The sequence below is a fragment of the Falco biarmicus genome, chromosome 10, assembly GCF_023638135.1.
Source record: "Falco biarmicus isolate bFalBia1 chromosome 10, bFalBia1.pri, whole genome shotgun sequence".
NCBI lineage: Eukaryota > Metazoa > Chordata > Aves > Falconiformes > Falconidae > Falco > Falco biarmicus.
The window spans coordinates 21,556,097-21,578,859 of NC_079297.1; the positions used below are offsets into that span (position 1 = coordinate 21,556,097).

The 22,763-nt window shown below is 41.4% G+C and overlaps 1 protein-coding gene across 2 annotated transcripts in view; it reads left to right on the forward strand.

The window, feature by feature from the left end:
* Positions 1-22,763, forward strand: part of NAV2 (neuron navigator 2) — a 410,478-nt gene that overhangs the window by 106,358 nt on the left and 281,357 nt on the right. The window lies entirely within an intron of this gene.

The following is a 22,763-nucleotide window of genomic DNA, read 5'->3' on the forward strand; positions in this document are numbered from 1 at the left end:
TTCAGGATGAATGCTCGGCTCTGCAGGACTGAGACAGCGTTTGCTAATAGCAGCACAAATGTTTCTGGTATCTAGCTGTGGGGAGAGATAATAATGATTTCCTCCGCTTGCTTCGGCGTTATTCCCAGGACAGAAGTTAATGACGAGCAAACAGCATCGCAGGGGATAGGGAATGTAGAAGTCCTGCCTGTGTGTCTCTGTTGGGAATCCCATATAAAGCTATTCTGTTGACTTAATTTGATAAATACTTTAGGAAATTCCAATTGGGAAATTACAGTATGCGTAATGTCTCTATGCAACACGCAGTGAGCTGGGTTTGACTCTTTGTCTGCCTTTGGCAGCTGCAGGAACAAACCAGCACCCTCAGCCCAGTTTTCCTTCCCACTTACTGAAGTGTCTCGGAAATGAGATGGAAGGGGCCGCGGGGCAAACTGGTGCCAGAAATACTTCAATAAGAGCATCAAAGTATGGATGAGAAATGGTTTTGAGTGTGATCGAGAGAATGTTTTGAACAGGTAAATTAATTAATATATTGGGTTAAAATGAATCTAGTCAAAAACAGCCCTTTCAGCTGGAAATACCTGAATTTTAGACCTGTGGAATGGTTATAATTAGTCCTGGGCTGGCAGAATTACTGGAGTGGCAGCCGTAAGTCACAAACTGTATTAACAGGTAGTTCAGAACCAGCGTCGAAGTCTGTTTTTATTTTATTTTACTTCTTTGTCAACAACCAGTTCCCTATTTTGAATTATGGTTCCCCATCCTGGAAGGAAGCAGTCCTGTGTGCTTCGCTTCCCTAGGGAGAGCGGGGGTGAGTCCTGTGGTGTCACGGCTCAGGGGACCAGGCGCCTGCATCCCAACCGAGCGGGGGATGCAGGCTCCTCGGGGCTGAGCCACCCTCATCGCCAGCTTTGAAGGACACAGTAGCTCTGATGCGGAAACATGGAGGTTTCTTGTTAAAGGTTCTGATTCGTGTACTTGAGCAGGAGTGTGTTAAACTAAGTTGAGTTAAAGGAGTGGTAGTGGGGGTCTTAATAGACATGTCTGATATTTAAGACGATACATGAGGAGCCTCTTAGCAGCCAGCCACACAGTTTTAAAATGTAATTTTTCCTCTAAAAATGCACAAATAAACGTGGCCAGCTAATTGATTTGCAGCAACAGCCACAAACCCAGAGGTGTCTCTGTCCCATTGCCTACTTACGGTGTTGTCATTCAAGGTTTCCATCCCAGTGGCTGAAAAAAGAGAAGCCAGCCAGGGACTTGTGTGAATGCTTTCTTGCCAGATTCATCATTCAGATTTTAGGGCAATTGAGATTTTAGGGCCATTCAGACATTTCGCAATTAAAGGTAAGGACTGCATGTAGTCAGGGATACCTGCTCAATTTTCCTCCTCCATCAACCCACCTCTTCCTCTGCAGTAGCTTTCTAAAGTTAGGCTTCCGTGGAGGGACTGATGTTTATTCCGAGTATCAGGCAGAGTTTGCTGTACGCGTGTTTTATAACCAGCAAATGCACAGGGTGAGAGAGCAGGATGATAGCGGAGCTCTTGCCCGTTATGCTGTGGATCTTTTCTAAATGTCCCTTTGAAAAGAGTGTTTCAGCTGAAAATGCATGGAGGGGAAAAATCCTTCCTTCTATGCAAACAGTGGACTCGTACATTAAAATATTTATCCCGTCTCCACTCTGTTTTCTGGTCAGTGAACTAGAAGGTGCTTGGCCTCTGTCTCCTGCCAGGGTTTATTTCAAGATGGGGAAATAAGCACCACAACTGCTACTGAGTGCCAGATGTTGGGAAGGGAAAAATCATACACAAGACCTGGAGCAATTGTTTTCATATTTATAAACATTTTAATCTAACAGGCAAAGCCAGAACATGCTTCTTCGTGATACTTCAGATTCTTCCTGTTCTCATGTAAGAAAGCATTCAAACGCAGAATAAACTTCTTAAAAGCAGATATTCGTAGATGAATAGAAAGTAGACATCAGTTGCTTCTCCAACATCATTTCATTTTGTTTTGTTTTCCATGATTGTGTTATTTCTTCTTTTGTTAGGTGCAATTTCACAAAGTAACATTGATCAAAAATCACTGGCCAAAATGCAGCTTGTGAGGATGCTTGTAAGTAAAGATACGGAGATACTAGTCCTGCTCTGGAGCACACGCATGATTTCACAGGGAGCAAGTCCAGTGGCTTTAAAATAATGTATCAGTAAAATTTAGTAGTGTTTGCAGAGAATGGAGGCTGAATACTGAAAGCAAAATAATTTGCAGCTGCTTCCAAGGTGAAGGAATAGTAGTTGAGGGGAAAAAAACCCCTGTAACCAGAAGATATATTTTTGGGCATTGGGCAAACCTTAATTTTTGGGATAGACATAACTGATTCCGAATTGCTCAAGTGGGCTATAAAAAGTCTCCTTTTCCATTGCACCATCTGAAGGCCACAGCAATCCCTGAACCGCATAGTGTCCGCTGCCTGCAATTCATCTGCTCTGTCCTGGAAAGGAGAAGAGCAAATTCACCCTGCTGGCATTTGAACCTGTGGATTTAAGGAATATTTTACTGGAGATTAGACCGCTAAACCATTCCTTCTGGCTGTTTAAACAGTTTTATTCTCAGAAGGACATGGGAGTGCAAATATTATTGTTAACTCTACTTGGAGGTAGGAACTGTGTATTTCTATCGCTGGTGAGTTTGTTTGATCTGCCACTTCGTTTTTGGAGGGATAGAAACGTGTTGGTTAGGAATGCCTTATGGCTGCTGCTTAGATTTTGGTTATCTTTTTCTGTTGGATCATTTTTGATCTCCAGAAAGTTTTCTTTGTCCTTAGGTTTTCGTGCTCTCCCCCAGGTGCCGGGGAAGGTCAGAGTAGCTCAGGAGCTCCTCAGGCTTCCTGGGGTGCCCTGATGGCTGCGGATCTGTTTGTAATCTCCTCAGCACAGGTTGGCTACAGCAAATTTGCATGGTGTGGTGATAGGGAAAAATGTCAGTGACCAATTGCTGCCTTCATTTCGCTTATCAAAAGTGGGATATGAACTCACACTAAGAAGCTGGATGGCTGAACTCATAGCACTGATCTTTGCCTTACTCAGTATAAGCATTCGGAGGTAAAGGAGAAAGCTTCTGAACTTTGATGAAACTGGTCTTTAATTCCTTCAAATATTTTCTTCTTTCTTTTTTCCCTTCCCCCTTTTTTTTTTTTTTCCTTTCCCCTTCCCAGCACAGCTAGTTTTCCTTAATACCCAAAACACTGGCCACTTGGTATACATTTGGTTTCATATTCATGATAATACTTTCCAAAAATAATAATATATCGAGCAGAGAAAATAAACTGCCTCAAACATGCAGATAATAATTCGGGAACGTTTTTCACTGTGCGGCAACATATTCCTAAAATACCTTTGCGGCAGGCTGCCTTTTGTTTTAAATAATTCTCGCTATTTCAGTCATTCGGTCCCGCTGTTCGCCTGTTGCTGCAGGGTACCGTGTGTAATTTGCTGACAACAGGGGGCAGAGCGAGTTTATGTTTTAAAGGATGAGAAATCACTGTCAGAGGAGTCAATGATTATTTTTTTTCAAATGTAAGCCTCATCTTATTGAAAGAGATAATAGCACAAGTACTTCTCTGTTTAAATCGGCTCTGCACAACTCAGGGATGTCTAAGCATTTCAAGGGCTTGGTTGCTATCTTAGATCCTCTTTTATAAAGCAGATAAGGCAGTTAATCTATAAGTTTGTATTTATTTAGATTGATTCAAACTCTTTTTATTAACTGTTTATTTAATTTTAGCCACCCAATATGGCTCTGGCAAGCTCTCAGCATACTTCTGGCTGCCTTGACTGTCTAAAGAGACATTTGGCAGGGTCTTAGGTCTGGGATTTGCACGCTTTTTCCATCCTAACAAGCATGCTTGAGGCGCCTAACCATACTTAGAAAATAAAAAAGGAACAAACTTCACTTAACCATGAAAGGAGTAGGAAGGGAATCTGTTGCTGCCGTTATTACCTCTGCACGCCTTGATCCAATTCAGACTTTGATGCTGAAGAAGTGGCAACCTGGTTTCTGGAGCACTTAAAGAAAGGCACAAAAGTATCCTAAACTGTCTTTGTCATTATTGCTTTATTTTATTTAAAGGGGTAAAGCACAAATTGGAGGGTATAGTTGTCATGTTTTGCAAGTGTTCATAGTTATCTGGCAAGGTAACACGTTGCTTTTGGAATGGACTGCAATACTAGCTTCATATTTTGAAGGCTTTTTCTAAATTTATTAGTTGCTTACTGTGAATTCAGCGCTACTGGCCTGGGTTTCGTATTGATCTGTATATGGATAATCACCAATGGAAAATACTTGCAGGTCCCATCAGAGCTGTGAATTACATCTCACAGATAACTCGGTACTTCACAGCAAGTACGTGGTCTTGAGTTTTCCCTCTCCTGATGGTGCACTTGAGTTTCCCAGTACATCTGATGCGTAGACAGAACATAGACTACTTCTGGTTTTAGCTGTTCCCAGCTGAATTATTAGGGACATAGTTAAGCCAGTGGCTAAGGACTGTCTTCGTTTAGAATAAGACATTGGAAATTCCATGTACATCCTTTATATGGAAATGTTTATCCAATATAAACTTCTGCTTAGTAAAGCAACTCTTTTTCATCTGGACAGTCTCTCCATACAATGCATCATGCCAGACAATAGATGAAGTGTTTTAGTGGTGGTAAGCAGTGTGTGTGTGTATGTGTATACATATTAAAAATATATATTTATATATATTCAACCACATGTGAAATGTCCTTTCATTTCCAGCCTTTTAAGGGGAGATTGTATCACACAGCTACCTAACGCCAGCAGGATGTTTAGCTCCCACGTTCGAACGCCTCAGAGCTCATGTTTGGAAATGGGAGGAAGGCAAATCACCTACATCTTATGAATGGGCCAGTCTATCCCTTAGAAGCTGTAATTAAAGCTCTGCTACGTGTCGCAAAAAATACAGGGAAATCACTTCAAAATGGTGATCGTGTGAATAGTAGCTGCTTAAAATACTGCTACTAATAAAAAATTCCTGAAGACAATATTCATCTAATGTCTAAACTTTTGCAGGGTCTCTTTGTGGCAGCAGACACACAGTGTTGCCCAAAATAAGTTTTACTGTTTCAAATGACTGCAAATAAAAATTGCAAACGCCTTTGTCATTTGTGCTTACGGATACATGCTCAAAAAGATCTATTCTAAAACTATATGTCGTACAACTGCTTTTAGGGATGAAAGGAAGGCAAAGGCAGCACAACAGAATGCTCTTTCTGTAATACTTGTAACTATGATGTAAATAATTTAGTCTAGATTATATTCCAGTATTTCCTTCTCGCTTCAAAGGAGACATAGGAACAGCCTGTCTTCCTTACTTACCACATGCACTGTCCAAACGTGGATTCTGTGTGTTTAACTGTCAAGTTTCCAGCTCCCCGTTTCCCGTGCCGTGAGATGGCCGCCTTGCTGCAGTTCACAACGCCAAGGTACCCAGGAACCCAGATGGCACATGGGCCTTCGTTTTGATCTGTGTATGTATCTACACACAGACACACACACACACATATATATATATATATATAACACAACTTAATCAGCGCAACATACATTGACCTGAGGAGTTGGAGCAGCTCCTGCAGCTCAGATAGGGATTAAAAAAATACAAGTATGCGAAATAATGTATGCCCAAGTATGACTGTCTTTGGCATGAATTACTCTGCTGAAGGATTCCCTCCAGAGGGGCTTTTCTCAAATAGAGAAAGTTATCACATAAGGGACCGCAGCGTCTATGCTATAGGTGAAATGGTTCCAGGTGAGCAAAGCCACACTGGCTGTTCAGTGCCTGGGTGAGAGCTGCTTGTCCCATGTTCTCGTTCAGCTGTCATGCCAATATTACTTTTGTTCAGGAAATGCTTTGCAGTTTTACACTCTTTTATTCATGCCTGGACACTGTGAAAATTCAAATGTGGCTTAAAGATACGTGCTGCAAGTGTTACACTCAAAGGGTGAATTGTTGGAATTGGTTCTGTAGAGCCACAGCCATTAGGTGGATCCTTGCTGGTTGTACGTTCAGCTCTGATAATTTTTAGTTCAAAGGCAATGCTCAGGGGGGACCTGATGGCTCCCGACAGCTGCCTGGCGGGGGCTGTGGGCAGGGGGGGTCGGTCTCTGCTCCCAGGGAACAGCGACAGGACAAGAGGGAACGGCCTCAGGTGGCACCAGGGGAGGTTCAGGTTGGGGGTCAGGGAAAATGTCTTCACTGGGAGGGTGGCCAGGCACTGGGACAGGCTGCCCGGGGGGTGGTGGGGTCACTATCCCTGGGGGTGTTTTAAAAAGCATGTAGATGCGGTGCCTGGGGACATGATTTAGTGGTGGCCTTGGCAGCGCTGGGTTTGTAGTTGGAGCTCCACGATCGCAAAGGCCTTTTCCAACCTAAATGATTCTATTAAAAGGTTTCTTAAATAAAGCATTAATATGTCCCCAAATATTAACAAGTTCAGCTGTGAATTTTGAATGTATGCCATTCTAAACAATTTCAAAATGCAGTGTGTAATTGTGCTTTGGAAATAGAAGTGCTAAATGCAACTAGAGGAAATGGAGGGTTTTATTTGAGCGGCACAGTGCTGCTCCTCACGGGCTTCCTTCAGGGGAAGACTAGAAAAGTTCTCATCAAGTTCCAGTTGGGCCAAGTGAGAGCAGCTTTTATTTCTGCTGTTGGGCTCTTAATAGTTATAGTCACAGATTTGGTTGCCTGTATCATTTCCTGGTGTTGGGGTAATTTGAAATAATGAAGTCAAATGCTCAGTGGCACAGGTGAGGCCAATTACCCACGGTTTTGGTACGACCTGTCATGTATTTGGGAGTTTTTGGTGGATCCACAACTTGCCGTGCCGTTCGTTCGGCATGGCTGGTAGATGAGTAAAACTCCTCTGGGCTTCATTTGAAGTTTGTTACTGCATTGTCTTGTGAAGCTGTGGCTGAATCTGGATAATACCGACTTGAAAATGAGCAAGCGAGACGGCACGGCTGTGTCGTGGTGTTCAGGTGGCCCTTGAGCCCCTCACCCCCTGCAGCAGAAAGGATCGCTGCTACGTGTAACTGTGAAAAATGGCTATCGTAAGTGTGAAATGTTTCCTGACGTTCAGTCTGAGCTTTCTTTTTAGTGATTTTCCTTCTGCATACTCATACACTACACAATTTTTACCTTCCTGATGACCTGGATGCCATTTTTTTGGTGATTCCCTTGGGCTTTCTGCAGCAGCGTGTTGGAAGGTGGCTGTCTGCACCTAGGACTTCATCAGAACATACAGGGAGCTGTAGGAATAACTTGGTAGGGTTGATGTCCCTCTGTGGGCAAACTGGAAAGGCTGAAGGGGTCAGGGGTGTTTCCAGAGCTTCATTTAGTAGCTTCTGATGAGTTGGCATATTCCTGGTTGAAATCTTGATCTGGGATGGACAACCAGCAAAGGCCAGTTTTGTGTCTTACCAGAGCATGTGGTGTATATTGTTTAATACAAAATGTCTCATTTATGACGCTGGGTCTTTCTAAAAATACGGTTTTTTTCAGACAGTGTTTATTGATGTAGATATAAGTGAAAGTCATGCAGCCTGTTTTCACAGCATCTCAAAACAAATACTCAGTGACTGAATCTGACTTTAATATGTGGGTCTATAAAATAATAGAAGAGAGCAAACCTTACAGTATTACCTATTCTCTAGTGTGTGTTTGCTCAGAAGTGTTTTGCAGTCAGCAGGTGGTATATTTTATGCCCTTAATTTTCTCTTCCAATATGAAGGCACCTTGCCATTTCACTTCTACAGCAGTAAATGTATCTTACTGTTGCTTGTGGAAGGTACTGAAGTCACCATTTTCATTTTTACCTTTAAAAAGTCAATGTTCAAAAACAAGAGGCAAAAATAATCTGCTTGTTTGCCTAATACGGACATGGATATTATTAGCCAAATAAGTGATTTAATTTCAGATGAAGTAAGCACCTGTATTTCTGTCCCTGTATTGCTGGGTGCTTTTTTTTTTTTCCCCCCTTCACTGTTTTTATTATTTTCTCCCTCACAGAGAGCCTGGATGCCAACAAAATAGCCTGGAAGGGTATTAATCTTCTTCTCCATAAGCTGTCAGATCCTCAAATATGTTTTATTTGAAATGCAGAAGATTCCCTAATGAAGCTCCCGGGCTGCAGTAGAGACCAGAGCACACCCATGGGTTTTATCGTGCATCCCAGAGGTAGGCGTACGTGTTTGACTTCCTGGTTCTGGGAGCACGGTGAATGGCAGAGCTATGTAAGGCAAAGTCTTAGCGTTGGGCCTTCTGTCAAGGGGAGCTCGCTTGCTTTGGAGCCGGCCCAGCCGTCGGTGTAAACTGCAGCGTGTGAGTGCAGCAGAGGAAAAAATGCATCGCCTCTGCCAGATCTCCCGCTGCAACGAAAGGAATATTTCCCCCCTTCTGTGTCTTGCTCCATGTTCTATCTTTTTAACAGCTTCATTTCCTTTCTTTTCAACATATCTATCAACGAAATGCTTTCCATCATTTCAGGCTATTTTTATCCTCTTATCGTAGTTATTTCCTTGGGTAAATAGTTTCCTGGCGGTGCTGCTGGAGTATGCTGCTGGGAGCTGGAAGGGGCGTTGTGGTGCAGTAGGTACGGGCTGTGTGGGAGGTGAGAGGCAGCACTACAGCAATCCTTGGCTTTTTTTGCCTGCTGCAAATAAAACAGCTCCCATATCAGCAGGATGGTGCCTTGAAGGAAGAAAAAAAGAAAACAAAGAAAAGGAAAGAAAGCCACTAAAACCAAAGCCCAGAAAACCCACTAAATTTTATGGATGTAAAATATATTCAGGGAGTCAAAAGGCAGAATAACTAATTTTTCCAGTTTGTCTGGCTGTGCAATCAGCTGTGTGCTCTTTGCTGGCTTGTAGATATATTCCCCTCCACCCTGCAGTTGATTGAGAGTGACAGATCTAAGTACCCACAGGGAGAAGGTGGCAGGGCATGGAGGCTGTAGCACAGACCTTTGATTACTGTCTTGAGAGATGATGATATTTTGCCTAAAAAAAATAAAAAGTCACTGTAAACAAGTGGGGACTGGCAATCTCCGCTATGCGCAGCAGGAGTATGGAAACCATGGTACCTGTTGTTCAAGCTCTTGCAAGCTTGTGATCCCATACGTGCCTCTTTATATGCCATTTGTTATGAGTGTATTCTGGCTTGGTCTTCTCAGTTCAGTTATTTTGAGGGGTTCTGCATGCTGTCCCATCTGTGAGGAAGTTAATTGTTTCCCCACATGCCTTTTGGGGGGGATTTTTATCAAGATTCCCTGGAAGCATTTGTTCTGTTTTCTTACTGAGGTTTTACTGAATTTATAATCCCTTGAAATTTAATAGGCATATGGAGGAGCGAATTACACAGGTGTCTCTGCACATCACTGGAATGAGCAGTTCTGTAAGTCTTGAAAACTTTTTCTAGAAAATGCTATCGTTTTCCCTAGATTTTAATACAAACTGAACACATGAAGTAGTAGCAGAGCAGGTACTGCTTTAAAACAATGTATATGTTGTCAAACTACTGTGTAAAGGGAAGAAAAATATATAAGTGCTTTTTTAATTTTAAAAAAAGCCCCTGATTTTGTTGGGGCTTATGTTAACATTGAAACGCATTAGCTGTATGGCTTCTTAGCGTTACACTGGAGAAAAGGTATTTTAATCATTTCTGTTACTGGGTCATTTCTCGTGCACACTATATTCAAACTTGTAAATTTAAAATCTTGAAAATACTCTTGCCTTCCTTAAACACACAGAGGATGACTTGAAAAGATGCTGGTGAGTATCCTTAAGACAGAAGCAAGTTTTTTAGGTCCTCTGTTGTCAAAAAGGGCTGCCTTGAAGTGAATACAGACTCCTCTGTCGTACAAGTTCCAAAATGGCTCTATTGGAAACTTAACCTTTGTTGTGTTTTAAATTCAGCCAGTCTGGATACTCCTTTTTTTCCTTCCCTATGTTTGTAGCCAAACGAATGTCCTGGGCCAGTTGAAATATAGCTAGGGCAAACGGGTTTTAGAAGTTGTCTGGTAACTTCCTTGGAGCTGCAAGATATATTTGATATTCAGTGCTGCCTGTGAAAAATGAGTTTCCCAACTGAAAGGCTTGAGTCCAGGTGAGGTTCCCAGGGGCTAGGAGCGGAGCTGTGAATCTCATGGAAGTCAATTTGGTCATGGTTGAATTTGAAGGTCATTTGAAACAATTTGGCTGCAGGTGAAGTTAGAAAAAAATTTAGAAAAAAGTACAGTTGCCTTGGCGGTGTGGTGAGATACTGCTCCGTGACGGCAGGCAAACCGTATCCATATTTACACTGCAGCTTCCCTTTTATTGCCACCTTCGTTTGTAACTGGATGTTAACGTTGGAAAAGTTATGTCGTGAAGCTGAGGAGCTGGTGTGATGCCACTGCAGTTCCCCTGCCCTCGGGGTTCCTCCCCATCAATTCCCACACTGCCAAGAACTCGGTTTCTGGTTGCTTTTTGTTTCTTCCCCTTGATTTGTGCCTTTGAGTTATGCCATGCTCTTACTATTCAAGATTAAGGCTTAAAACTCAGCTTTATCTTTGATTGCAGCATTCTCATATCCATTTTGTGCTTTTTTGTGTTGTTGGCTTTTTAACAATAGGTTTCTAATTTTGTCTTCTATTCTATCAGTTATAATAGCATTTATTACCTGGTTTGACTTAATGAAATAATGATCATTACCTAAAAATAACTCTCCAGTGGAAATGTCTAGTTATCACTTCTTTGCCTTTAGGCACACTGGCATTTGATGCCTCTTTTTTTAAAATTTATTTTTGTATTATTACTCCAGTAAGTTACATTTATTAATATCTTAGAAATAAATGCCATAACATTGTCTTTGCATGGTTTTGATTGCAATAGGATTACGGCTCTGAAAGGTTATTACTTGTAAAATTATACTGCTCTAATTGGCAGTTGGTATTAATTAGTAATGAATGTTAGGAGTAAGAGGACCCTTGGTCTGTTCCCAAAATCTCTGCAGGTAGGTTAGGGTCAAATCTGTTTTTCCTATTAATGTCTTTCTAGTGCAAGTACCGTTAAGGAAGATGAAGGCGTCCTTCTGTCCTGCTGCCTCTTCGGGCTTCAGTAGCACATGAACTGCTCAAAGCTTTTATTTTGAATCCCTGAGCAGGCACTGCTGTACTCGTCTTACATCAAGCTTGTAGGATATTAGGGATCATTAAGGAAAATGTGTGATACTCAATGGCAAGAAACCACAGTGGGGTGCAAATTGCTTTTAATTGAGACTTTCCCCCCCCCCCCCCCTCTCTCTTTTGAGCAGGACAGATCAATTTTAGACAAATTTGAATCAACCACTGCATAAGCATCTACCAACAGCAAGAATTTTGGGTATTACAGAGCTGCTCATTGCACTGAGCACCAGATCACCACCCATGTCCTAGCCCCGGGAGAAATCAAAGATGATTTTGAAATGCTTCTGTGTGAGCTGCACCTGATGATCTACTCTTGTTCAACCTGAATAACCTTCAAATAGCAGTGGGCTTTCTTCTGTCAGGTGACTAAAAAAAAGCTGTGCGTGTTTTTTTACCTGTTTACTGATACTCGGGTGCTTTGTCGTGTATTTCATACCGCAAAGAATTCTCTCTCAAATCTGCCATTTGACCTGAAAGTGTTACTAAAGGGAGCCCTTAAACTTATAAAACAACTTCCCAAATGCATCCTACAGCTCACAGCAGTCACATTTTCACATCATGAAACACACAAGCTAAAGGGCGGTAGGAATAAAATTAATTAGCAGAACTGTGGGGAATTAGATATTTCTTTTTTATTATTTTTATTTTAATTTTTCTGTTAATCCCACTCCAAAACTTTAATTATGCCATGGCTTGCAACTAATGGAGGCTAACTTCCCGGCTTTATCACTGTTTTGCACTAGCATGTGTCTCTTATCTAGGGCATGGAAGACAAATGACACCAGTTTGGAAGAAAGCCAAAATTATTTGTACCATGGGGTGTGAATTAAAGCAGACTCTTTTAAATCGGGGTTGTCAAGTCGGGGCGTGAAGAGAACATTGAGCTTTCTCTTGGGTAAATACATTACTTTAATTCTGCCTCAGAAACCTAAACAAATGATGGTACAACCACCGTTTTTCATAAAAAAAAAAAAAAAAACCACCAAACAACGGTGAGGTGGAACACGAGGTTGCCTGTCACTACACTAGTGGTTGCTTTCCCAGTCCGCGGGAGAGCCAGGGTTGGATCCCCATCCCCAGGGGATGAGGTGTGAACCTGCATCTCTTACTGGAGTGGTCCAGGAGCATTTGGTTGCAATATTCAGGATAGGGGTTACCTCATCCTCTTTTTTTCTACATCCTTGGAAAACAAACATAAATCCGAGGTGCTCCTTGGCACGAGAATGTGCTGCCTTGCCTCTGGGTCAGTGTTGTAGCCAGCACACACTCGAGCTTCTCGTTACTTTCTGCCCAAAGCCAGGGCAGGAATTTTGTATGAAATGAAATACTGACAAGAGGAGAGGAGCCACCTTGGCATGGGGTAGGAGCTGGCGATTGCGACATGCTGCGGGCTTGGGCAAAGGTTTACTTCAAGTAACAGCCTGGGACGGGGCCAGCAGGAGGCTGAGCTGCAGTGCTGCTGTGGACTCCAAAACCTCTGCTGCTTCAGGTTTTTTTTCTTAGATTTGCCCATGAAAAAAAACCCAAACATGTTTTTTAAATTTATACTGCTTAGTACATTCAATTGAAACTCATTCCCAGGGATAGTTTAACCAAAATTAGGTTTTAATGGATAATTTAGTTGCCGAAAAAACTGTGCAGCTCTGATGATCGGAATTTTCCAGTCATCATTAGGTAACTTGTTTGTGGCAGTGAGGTCTGTGAAATGACGGAATGATGCAGTTGTGTTTCTGGCACTGATATTGGCTACTGTTTTCTCGGTTATCGTGAAATCTGCAGGTATCGCAGCTGTGGGGTGAAAGAGCAGCACTGTGTATGAAGTCTGCATATCAAGGCCTTTTAAAAACTGTCAAGTAATCATGGATAAATAGAAAATGCTGTCGTAGATGGAACATATTGGCCTATCAGGTGTTCTAAGAATAGCACTACAGGAAGCACTACAGAAAATACTATCAATGTTCAGTGGAAAAACGTCTGCCTGTACCTGAACTGATATATTTACTATTCAACGTCACCGAGAGCCAAAGTTTTGTGGTTTAAGACCAAACTTCTGATTTGTAAGCAAAATTATCTGTACATCCTATTGCCTGGCTTTCTAGCAAAATGAGCCGTATTGTAATTAAGCTGCTGCATCAGCACTGAGTAGGGCTTTTTGCCTGCCTTTATTAGCAGCAAGTTATGGAAAATCAAATTAGCAACAATTCTGCTTCTGGATAAGAAATTAATTTTGAAGTAAGTAGGAAGTAGGTAAAGAATAGCAACTCGAGCTGAGTTCTCATGAGTGATTTCGACCTCCTGTGTGAATTCCCAGCAAAATACCACGTAAAGGAAGCACTGGAGTTACAGGGTAGAGATCCCTGAGGTTCCTTACCAGACCAAAGGGAGTAATAGAGGACTTACACAAATGTACTGTAATAATAAAAATGTAAATGGGTTTTCAACACTTTTAATTGACAGCGCTCACTTGATTTGGCAATATATTTCACAGCATTTAATCCCAGGTACAATTTAACGAGTAAGATGGCAGCCAGAGCGGCTGGGCAAACAAGTTGTTAAAGTTCCTGGTTGCCATCGGTGTATTTGTTTTCAAACTGGGTCTCTCAGTCTGTTTCCCGTCACAACGTCCTCAGAAGACCTTGCTCTAGCTTTTTAAAAAAGCTTTGGTATGTGTTCTTCCCACAATACGTACAAGTATTTCCATTAGAGTTAATCAATCAACACCAAATAACAAATGCTTTTACCATTAATGGGAGCAATGGGCCTGCGAGGAGGACGGAACCGTGGTGTAAAGGCAGCACAAAGAACAGGAGGAAGGGCTGGGGGGGATTTTCTGTTTGATAATATCCCAGGCAGGTCTCGTGTCGGATTTGTATGGTTGCCTGTTGAGGTAGAGCTGGATTAGGGGGTCGTAAAATGTGCAGCTTGTCTTCCAGTTATTTACTTAGCCAGGTAATGGAAGTGGGAACGAGATATTAAAGAATTTAGGGATGGGAGGAAGAGAAAAGAATAATTCATTTATCCATAAATAATTCAATTTTTCCATTTATCTATGTAACATACTGGATGCACGTTTTCAGCACATTGCCCCTGTGGTACTTGGTAGTTCAAACAGCAATTTCTGCTTTTCTGGTAGCAGCGGTCAGGTCTGGTGCATTTGCAGATCTCTAATTAAGCATAAGGACATGTGTAATTAGCTGGTACCAGTTCCCGACCTTTTACATGAACCTGTAATTGGTAAAGGGCCGTGACACATGGAGGCCAGCAGGTGCGAGGTGTTTGCTGGGCACTGGGCAGAGCTGGTGGGTGCAGGGGACACCCTGAGCTCCTGTGGGTGCAGGGGACACCCCGAGCTCCTGTGGCCACCCCCAAGTGACCCTTGGTGCCTGATGGTGATGGTTAGCGATGTGAACATACGCAGGTCTTGCCACAGTAGTAAGTAAGGGAAGTAGTAAGTAAGGAAGAGGTGACTTAAAATACATGATCGATGGGTCAGGGGACATCTGAACACGTAGCGGCTGTGACCGGTGACGCGTGTGCTGAGGGCTCCGCGCAATGCCCCGTCTCACCCGGGGCTGTGCCCCTCTGCCTCCCGCCGCCGAAGCCCACGTGGCTGGGCCATGGGGGGGGCCGGCTGGGGAGGAGAGGTGTGTGCACGTGCTGCTCCGCCTGGCGTACGGTGGGTTATTTTTCCAGTCGTGTCATTTTCTCCTCCTTTCTTTTAGCTGAGAGACGCCCTAAGCTACGGTTTGCAGCAGTGAGCACTCCAGCTTTTCTTTGACAGCAGCAAGGTGCGAGCTTAGAAGTAGCTAATTACATATTCCTGGGATTAGGGGGGTTGTATACACAATTAGTGCAAGTTTCTTAGCCTGATTTGTAGGCAGTTGCTCCGCATTGTTGGTGCACAAAGAAAAATGGATCAGTGTTCAGCCAGTGATGCTTTGTTTTTTGCAATCACTATTGTAGCATTCAAGCAAGTATTATGTATTTTTCCAAAGTAGTAATAAACTTAGTGATAAGTAGTATGTGTATTTTTTAGATTATCTGAAGCTAGTGGTAGCTTTTGTTTAAAAAAAAAAAGGTTATCTTAAGAAACACATTTCATGTGTATTAAGAACTTTTTTTCTTGAGTTTCAGTATATAACACTTCACCTTGGGGAAGAAAACTACAGGATTAGACCGGATCTTTTAATTCTATAATCTCCAATTTTAAAAAGTTACAGCAAGTATAATGTTTGGGGTTTTTATGAAACTATGTTCATTTTAATGGAAAATATTAATTTTATTAACACATTTCACTGTGAAATTTTAGGGAGTAATTCAATTGACTAGGTGAATAAGAGTCTTTTCTTCGTTATTTAACCCCGGTCTCAAGTAAGGGTAACGTGTCCTGTGGAGCACTTTTTGTTTCATGTTAAGCTGAAACATCATCTGAATTTCAGGTCCTTTTCTTTTAAGCAAACCCTTGTGTATTGCTTCATGCAGGTGTTCTTATTACAAACTTCCCTTGAACTGCACATGGATGACTTGAATATGTAGCTCCCACATGATACTGTGAGGAATTCCTGTATAATCTTAAACAGTAAATTCTTAGAATGCGATATACAGCATGAGTAAAAAGTCACTGGTGTAGGCTAAGGATAATGGTGTTGCCACTAATACTTTAACTAAATTCACAAAAGAGTGTTCTTACAGCCTTTCCCAATTTAGTTCTTGTTAAGTTTTGGATTAGTGACGTATATTTGGTGCTGTTCACAGCAAATGAAACGTTGTACTAGAGAGGTTTTTCACTTGGTAGAAAAGCAATTGTTTAGGAAAAGAACTACATTTAAAAAACCCACCCAACCAACCAACAAAACTACACCCTTCCAAACTGGGAGTATCTTATAAAGCACAAAAATCTGATTCCTGCTGAGAGCCTTTTTGTTCAGTAACCTTAAATGATGTAGGTTCAAAATATGCTGTGGGCTCTGATGACTGTTTTGTAAATGCATCACACATTAAAATTTCTGGGAGTAGTTCAGATTTATTTGCTTTTTTTGTTGTTCTCAGGACAATAATTCCCTATAGGATAAAACAGCATTATTAATACCTTCAAAGCTATGTTGGCTTTACCAGGCTTCCAGGTGGAGTGAGGGAAGAAGGGAGGAAAATCTCTGCTTTTTCCCCTGTTTTCTTCCTCTGTCTTGCTTAATGGGCCACATACGTTTCAAATCAGTTTTGCAGATGTAAGTTTAAAGAAAAATACACATTCAGAGTATTCTTCAACTATAATTAATAACAAGCATCATGAGTCATTTATTGTTTGCAAAGGCGTTGAGACATTTATTAATGTCACATTTTACTAATGGTTTAAGAAAGGATAAGTTAATAACTCTGAGTTAGGACCCATAGATGATATTGACTCATTTAGTATTTTGTAATGTTGCCTTGAGTATACTTCTGTATGTTAAATGCTCTGGCCTGGATTTGATATAATATTCACACACACGCTTAATTTGGGATGTTATGGAGAGGCTTAATCCTATTCACACATTTGTGATCGCTGCATTTGCTGGGGAACATCACGCAGTCATAATTGGAAGGATGTTCATTAAGCATATTTCATTAATATATAATGAGTGCCATAAATATAGTGACCTTTGAGATAATTGTCACTTACATGTTTTGATTCATTACTGCATTTTCCTCTTGTTTATTCATCAGGCATGAAAATGTGTGAATTCCTTAGCTTCCCGATGCCTAGCAATATATCATGTGTTCTGTGAGAACTTCTACGGGATTTTACGGAGACCCTTGTGCTAGCTCTGGTTTCAGTACAAGAGACGACAGAAAGATGGAATTAAGCGCTTTGGTTAGCATGGCAGTGATTATCCATCACTTCATCTTTATGAATTTAAATGTAAATATGTCAACAGACTTCATATTCCTTGCAGACGTGTCGATGCAGGTAGGCATACCCCAGCCTACCCTGATGCTCCGCAGTGTTCCCGCTGATTGGAGAGCAGCAGCACTAGCACAAGGCTCACGGCATCTCTGCTGCTGCTGGGGCGAATGCCGTGGCCTGTGCCAAGCGCGACGCTGCCGATCGCTATCACGCTGGTGTAAAGCCAGTGTGGGCATGTCTACGTGAGCCGTAGTCGCAGCTTATTGCCAAGGCAACTCTTGATGTAATCCCTGTATTCCTGTTGAACTTGGCAGATGTGTATGTTGTTGTGTATTGGGGGGGGGGATACGACACAGTGACACACAGACAAACAAACAAACCCCCAAACACAAATCAATTTTTTTTAAAAAAAAAAAGGAATCAAGAATATTTTTAGTACATAAATTTCTGAAATTACATTTGAGGTGTGATCCTTTCAGTTTAAGTCATCCTCAAACCATTTGCGAAGCTGGTTCAATTTCCTTTAGCCTTCTTTTCACAATGCATGACATGCGGGGTCTTCTGAAGATTTTGAGGTCAAGTTTAATTTTACTGTCTGCAGATAATTAAAGGATGATCACTAGAAATGCTTTTTATTTTCTAATGAGCATTAGAGATGGCATATAACAGTTGAAGAACGAGGCCTGTCAAGAACGCGAGGCGTGTGCGTAGTATATTTACAGTGAACAGTCAGTTGTGACAGGACTGTTTCTATCCAAATGCAATACTTAGTCACTTCCTCTTAAAAAATTGAATTATGATGCAACAAACCTAAAGGGTGTATCAATTGGTTTGCCATTGCAATGGCTTGAGTTAAAAAATAAAGCTTCCATTTTCTTTTCCCTACCTTTTTCTATTAAGCTTGCATGTACCCAAAGCAGCAAAATGTTCTAATCCTTTCTATGTCCTCTACCCCAACAATTTGAATCACTTCCAAACTATTGATTGATGGTGGATCTCATTTTATTAACTCACCATGTTGACTTTTCCTAATGGAGCACTTCTCCTGATGCTCTGATTCAGCAGTTGCTTCTAATGCACAGGCATTCCTTTGATTCAATTTCTCTGAAATAAGAGGGCAACTTTGTTGGGGAAGGTTTTATGTCTGTCACTCTGGATTTGTACTGATGAGCTCTATGAGAAACTTCAGCTCACAGAGTCCTTTGAATTAATCTCTGGAAGTTCTGCTTCCCTCTTTAGGTTAAGTGCTTTGGTGGACAACAAAGTGGTGTATGCTCTATTTTTGTCAGTAATGCACCCATAAAACTCATCTAGAGTAGCAATCTCGAGTTGTTAAGGGCACCTTCGGTCTGTTCTCTGCTTGCTTGTGGCTGAGAAGAGCCTGGTCCTTTATATGTGTGTGGCTTCTGGAAAGGTTTTTTAGCCTTTTGGAGCTCTCTTGAAATTCAGCTCGCTACACCAAGGAAGCAGTCACACAAACTACAATTAAGATCGTATTGTTGCTGCTTATATCTTCTTTTTTTTTTTTTAAAAAAATAAAGTATGTGCCTAATGCCTAAAATATTAAGCGACAGCAATTTAAATTCTAATATACCTCTTAAGAGAAAAACCCTGGGTGAGAAAAAAGGAATGCAGAGGGACAGAATCCCCAAGAGCTGGCTACCCTAGTGGTGTTTCACACATCTCCAATCTTATTTTTAACTTTATTTGTACCTAAAGTAAGTTCTTCCAGTCTTACTAATTTCCCTGTCCCTCTATACACCCTCCCACCCAAAAAAACCCCAACCCACCCCCAGCACAGAGCTTTCTTGCTTTGAGTTCCCCCAGTACAGCAGCCTTGCCCTTCTTTCATTATTGTTTCTTGTGAGCTTTAATCTGAAAACCCATCACACGGAGCCCTTGGAGGCTTCTTTTGGAGCCATGGAGAATAGGAGTAATTATCAAGCCTATGATAATCTGTTCCAATATTAATAACTTGCATTACAAGAAATAAAGATGAAATTTTGACTCATAGGATTAAATCCTGAGAGGCGGACGGGTTCGGATTGGCCTTTACCCTGAATACAGTTGGCTGTGTTGTCTGGCCCCTTCGGTCTGTCCCTAGGTTGATGACTAAGACAGTGATTCCACTTGCAGTGGGAATAGCAGACGTTTCTCAACAGCCATGACTTCAGAGATATTCCAATAATAGTGTTTTTGTGGTTTGGGTTTTTTTTGTTGTTTGTTTTTTGTTGCCTTTTTTCCCCCTGCATGTCATTGTATCTACGAGAAGGTCTGAATTTTCAGCAAGTAGTCATTAAAATGCTGTTCGTTCTGTGCTTTCATTAAAATGCTGATTCATACCCAGACTCTTAATGAGAGTCTGGATACAATAAATGGACAGAGAACTGCTGGAAGCTGTGACTGGGATGGACTAGCCTAGCCTAGAGTTTCCTGCAGTAAGAAGAGAATTTTCCATCTGAATCAAGGAGGAAGAGAAATGCAAGTGAGATGATACGTTGCATCTTTTATAGCGGAAGACTCAGAACCATACCCTGTTAAAAAAAAAAATTGATTTGCTTCACAGTACCAGGCTACACCATAGCTTTTCTAGGATTTTGCACCTTGTGAAGGTAAATGTTGACTTTTTCTATTTTCTGAAGTCTGTATTCTTGGATAAGCTTGATCACGTGTTGTGGCAACAGCAGGTTTCAGTGTCTCAGAACAAAGCCTTACGGTATCTTCCTACTGCTGGTGATAGCATTTATCAGATGGAAGTGATTTCGAAGTCTAGAGCAGACAGGAATTGTTTTGCATTTGGATATCTTGCCATCAGAAATTTTTATCCCTTAAGCCTATTGCTATGCTAACATGTAATCTATCTGCACACAACTAATATCATCTTTTCTTCACACCCTAATTATTTAAGTTTCTATCAGCATTTTATGGTTGATGGAAAACTGGCAGAGCTAGATCTGGCAGAGCTAGACCAGTTCAAGACTATCAGTTTGCGTGTTTGGCATTCTTGGCCTGTGAAGTGTTCTATTTTACACTTAATACTTCAAGATTAGCGTGATAGATTAGAGTGCTTAGTTAAATGTTTTTACAATTTATGCTCTTATTAACTGTCCTGTTGATCCTAGGAAATAGGTGGGGTTTTTTTCCTGATGGATGTCACCTCACAGTAATACCTCAACTTGTAAATCAGGTGTTGCTTTTTGCTATCATGATGTTGTGTTAGCACCAATTTCAGATGGAAAATACTGAGATATATAGATATATAAACATCAGCAAGTGCAAAAACTCCGTCTGCTGACATGTGATAGAAATTCACAAACTGTTGTCTGCCTTGCAAGCTTTGTTACTGTAGTGTGATCCACAGGCACAACTGAATTTACTGAAGAGAAAAAGAAGGAGCCTGGCAAGTCCAAGAGGCATCAGAGTTCAAGCGATACCAAGAGCTTACGCATCCGCATGCTTAAAACCAGTATGTGTGAAACTCCAGGACCAGGAACAAGCAAGGCTGTTTAACCCTTGGTCTAAAGGCTGTACATGATCTCACACAGATGTGCATATCGTATCTGAGAGCTTGGATGCTCCCTATGATACTACATTCAGGAAGTTCTGAGGTTTATTTTATATATGTAGACACTATACAACATCTATGTTTCTTTTTCAGTCCACGTTCTGGGATATGGTATCCCTTGGAAAGCAGCTGGAGATATGAGAGAATTTTGGATAACACTTCCTTCAGATTTTTTCCCTCGATACTCTGTTTTTCTCAGTTTCCTCTTGTGCCAGTCGTTGGTCCCTCTCATCGCTTCTAGTTAGGTTGTAGAATTGTAGCATGCATATATACACATATATATATAAAAATAGAAAAATACCTGCGTGCATATATATGTCAGAAAACTAAAAGCTGTGCTCTACCTTGGTCTTTTATCATGATCACTGAAGTTGCAGTTCTCTTCCAATAGAAAAAGGTGATCAAATCTTCATTGCTAACTGTATAAATAACTTAGTTATGTGTTTAATGGTTTTCCAGGGATAACCTCTGGCTTGTTTTGCACCTGCTCTGAGCTGGTTAAGTGTGAGGCAGATCCAACCCAAAACTTCTATACAGCTGCATTAGCGTGTTAGCATACCTGAGCTGGGGAGCCAAGGCTCTTTGCTTTGAACTTCAGCTGGCTCCAGCAGATACGGCTCTGAACATAAGCTGAATAAGAAACGCAAACACTGATAGCATAAATCTCACCCTGTGGGCCCAGGGATCATTCTGTCCTCTTTTAAGTGCCAAACACATAAAACTTTTATGTCCTTCAAAAAAATCTTTTTTTAAGCAGGCTTGATTCCAACCTTCCCTTCAAGAAGAATGTTGCTGAATGCAAGTTAAATAGCAATTCTGAGTGTGAAATGGAACGGGAAGCATTGGTGGCTGTGGGTGTCTTTCAAAACGGAATTACTGAATGATTAATTACTGTTCTGCATGAATAATTGCTGAATTATTAACACCTTTAAAAAAAGACAGCTCCACAGATACCAACTTTTTCATGTGAAAATCTCTAGCATGTAGCTTAAAGGTACAAGCTTGTGTAACAGACAGTGGGAGCCTGTGGTTGTACTTGTGCTAGATGGTCCACACCTTGTCATCAGGCATCTGAAAGGTGTGGCCAGCACCCGAAGGGGCTGCATCAGCTACCCACTGATGGCTGGGCTCGCCTGGGTTACTCTCAGTTGTGTAGCAATAAGTGCTAGTGTAGATTAATGCTAAAGCTCTCTGTGGCATTTTCAAAATTGCCCAGGGAAAGAGTTCCCATCAATATATATTTTTTTTTTCTTTTAGCAGTGATTTTTTTTTTTTTTTTTAACTAAAGATAGATTTTTATGTCTAGGTCTTCCTTAGATGGAGGAACTAAAGATCTTTGTTACAAGGTTAGGTCCTTAAAAGGAACAGATAAATCCTCTAATGAGCGTGGTGTGGGTAGGTATTTGTAAGCTACTTTTTCAGATACCACAGCGAGGGGTTTTGTGGAATTGTGTAGTGATGTTTTCTTTGCTCTCGCCATTCTGTTTGCCCTCCTCCTTTCCATTCTTCTAAACAGTAATTAATGCCTAGGATCAGCATGGTTGCTGCTGCCACGAGAATATACTGCAGGAGGAACAAAAGGATGACGTACACTTTGAAAAGGAGCCAGATAGTGAAAAATGATTACAGCCTGCTTAATTACGGGCTTTTTCAGAGCAGTGTGTTTAGTTTTGCATCACTTAAAAAACTAATAGTTTCATGTCTTTTTGAAAACAAGATAGGGAAAAGAAATCTGATATAGGTTATAAAAAGAGCAGTGATTATTTATTTTCTCTAGTGTAACATCTGGAAAAGTTGAGGCTCAAGAACAGCTTTAAATAAATCGTTGCATAAAAATATCACTTAAAAATACAGAAGATGTGATTTGCTGTTTGCACGCAGCGGGAGATATTTGTTGAAGCCGTGTCGCCTGCTGCTGTGGCAGTTGTCACCTGCAGTTTCAGTGCTGGGGCAGCAGCACCTGCCTGCGCCTGCGGTCCTCCGTCCTTGCCACCTTGCTTAGCAGTCCGTCCTCTTCTGCAGTCTGTGCCTGCTCATCGGGGGGGGGTGCAAGGTGGTCTCAC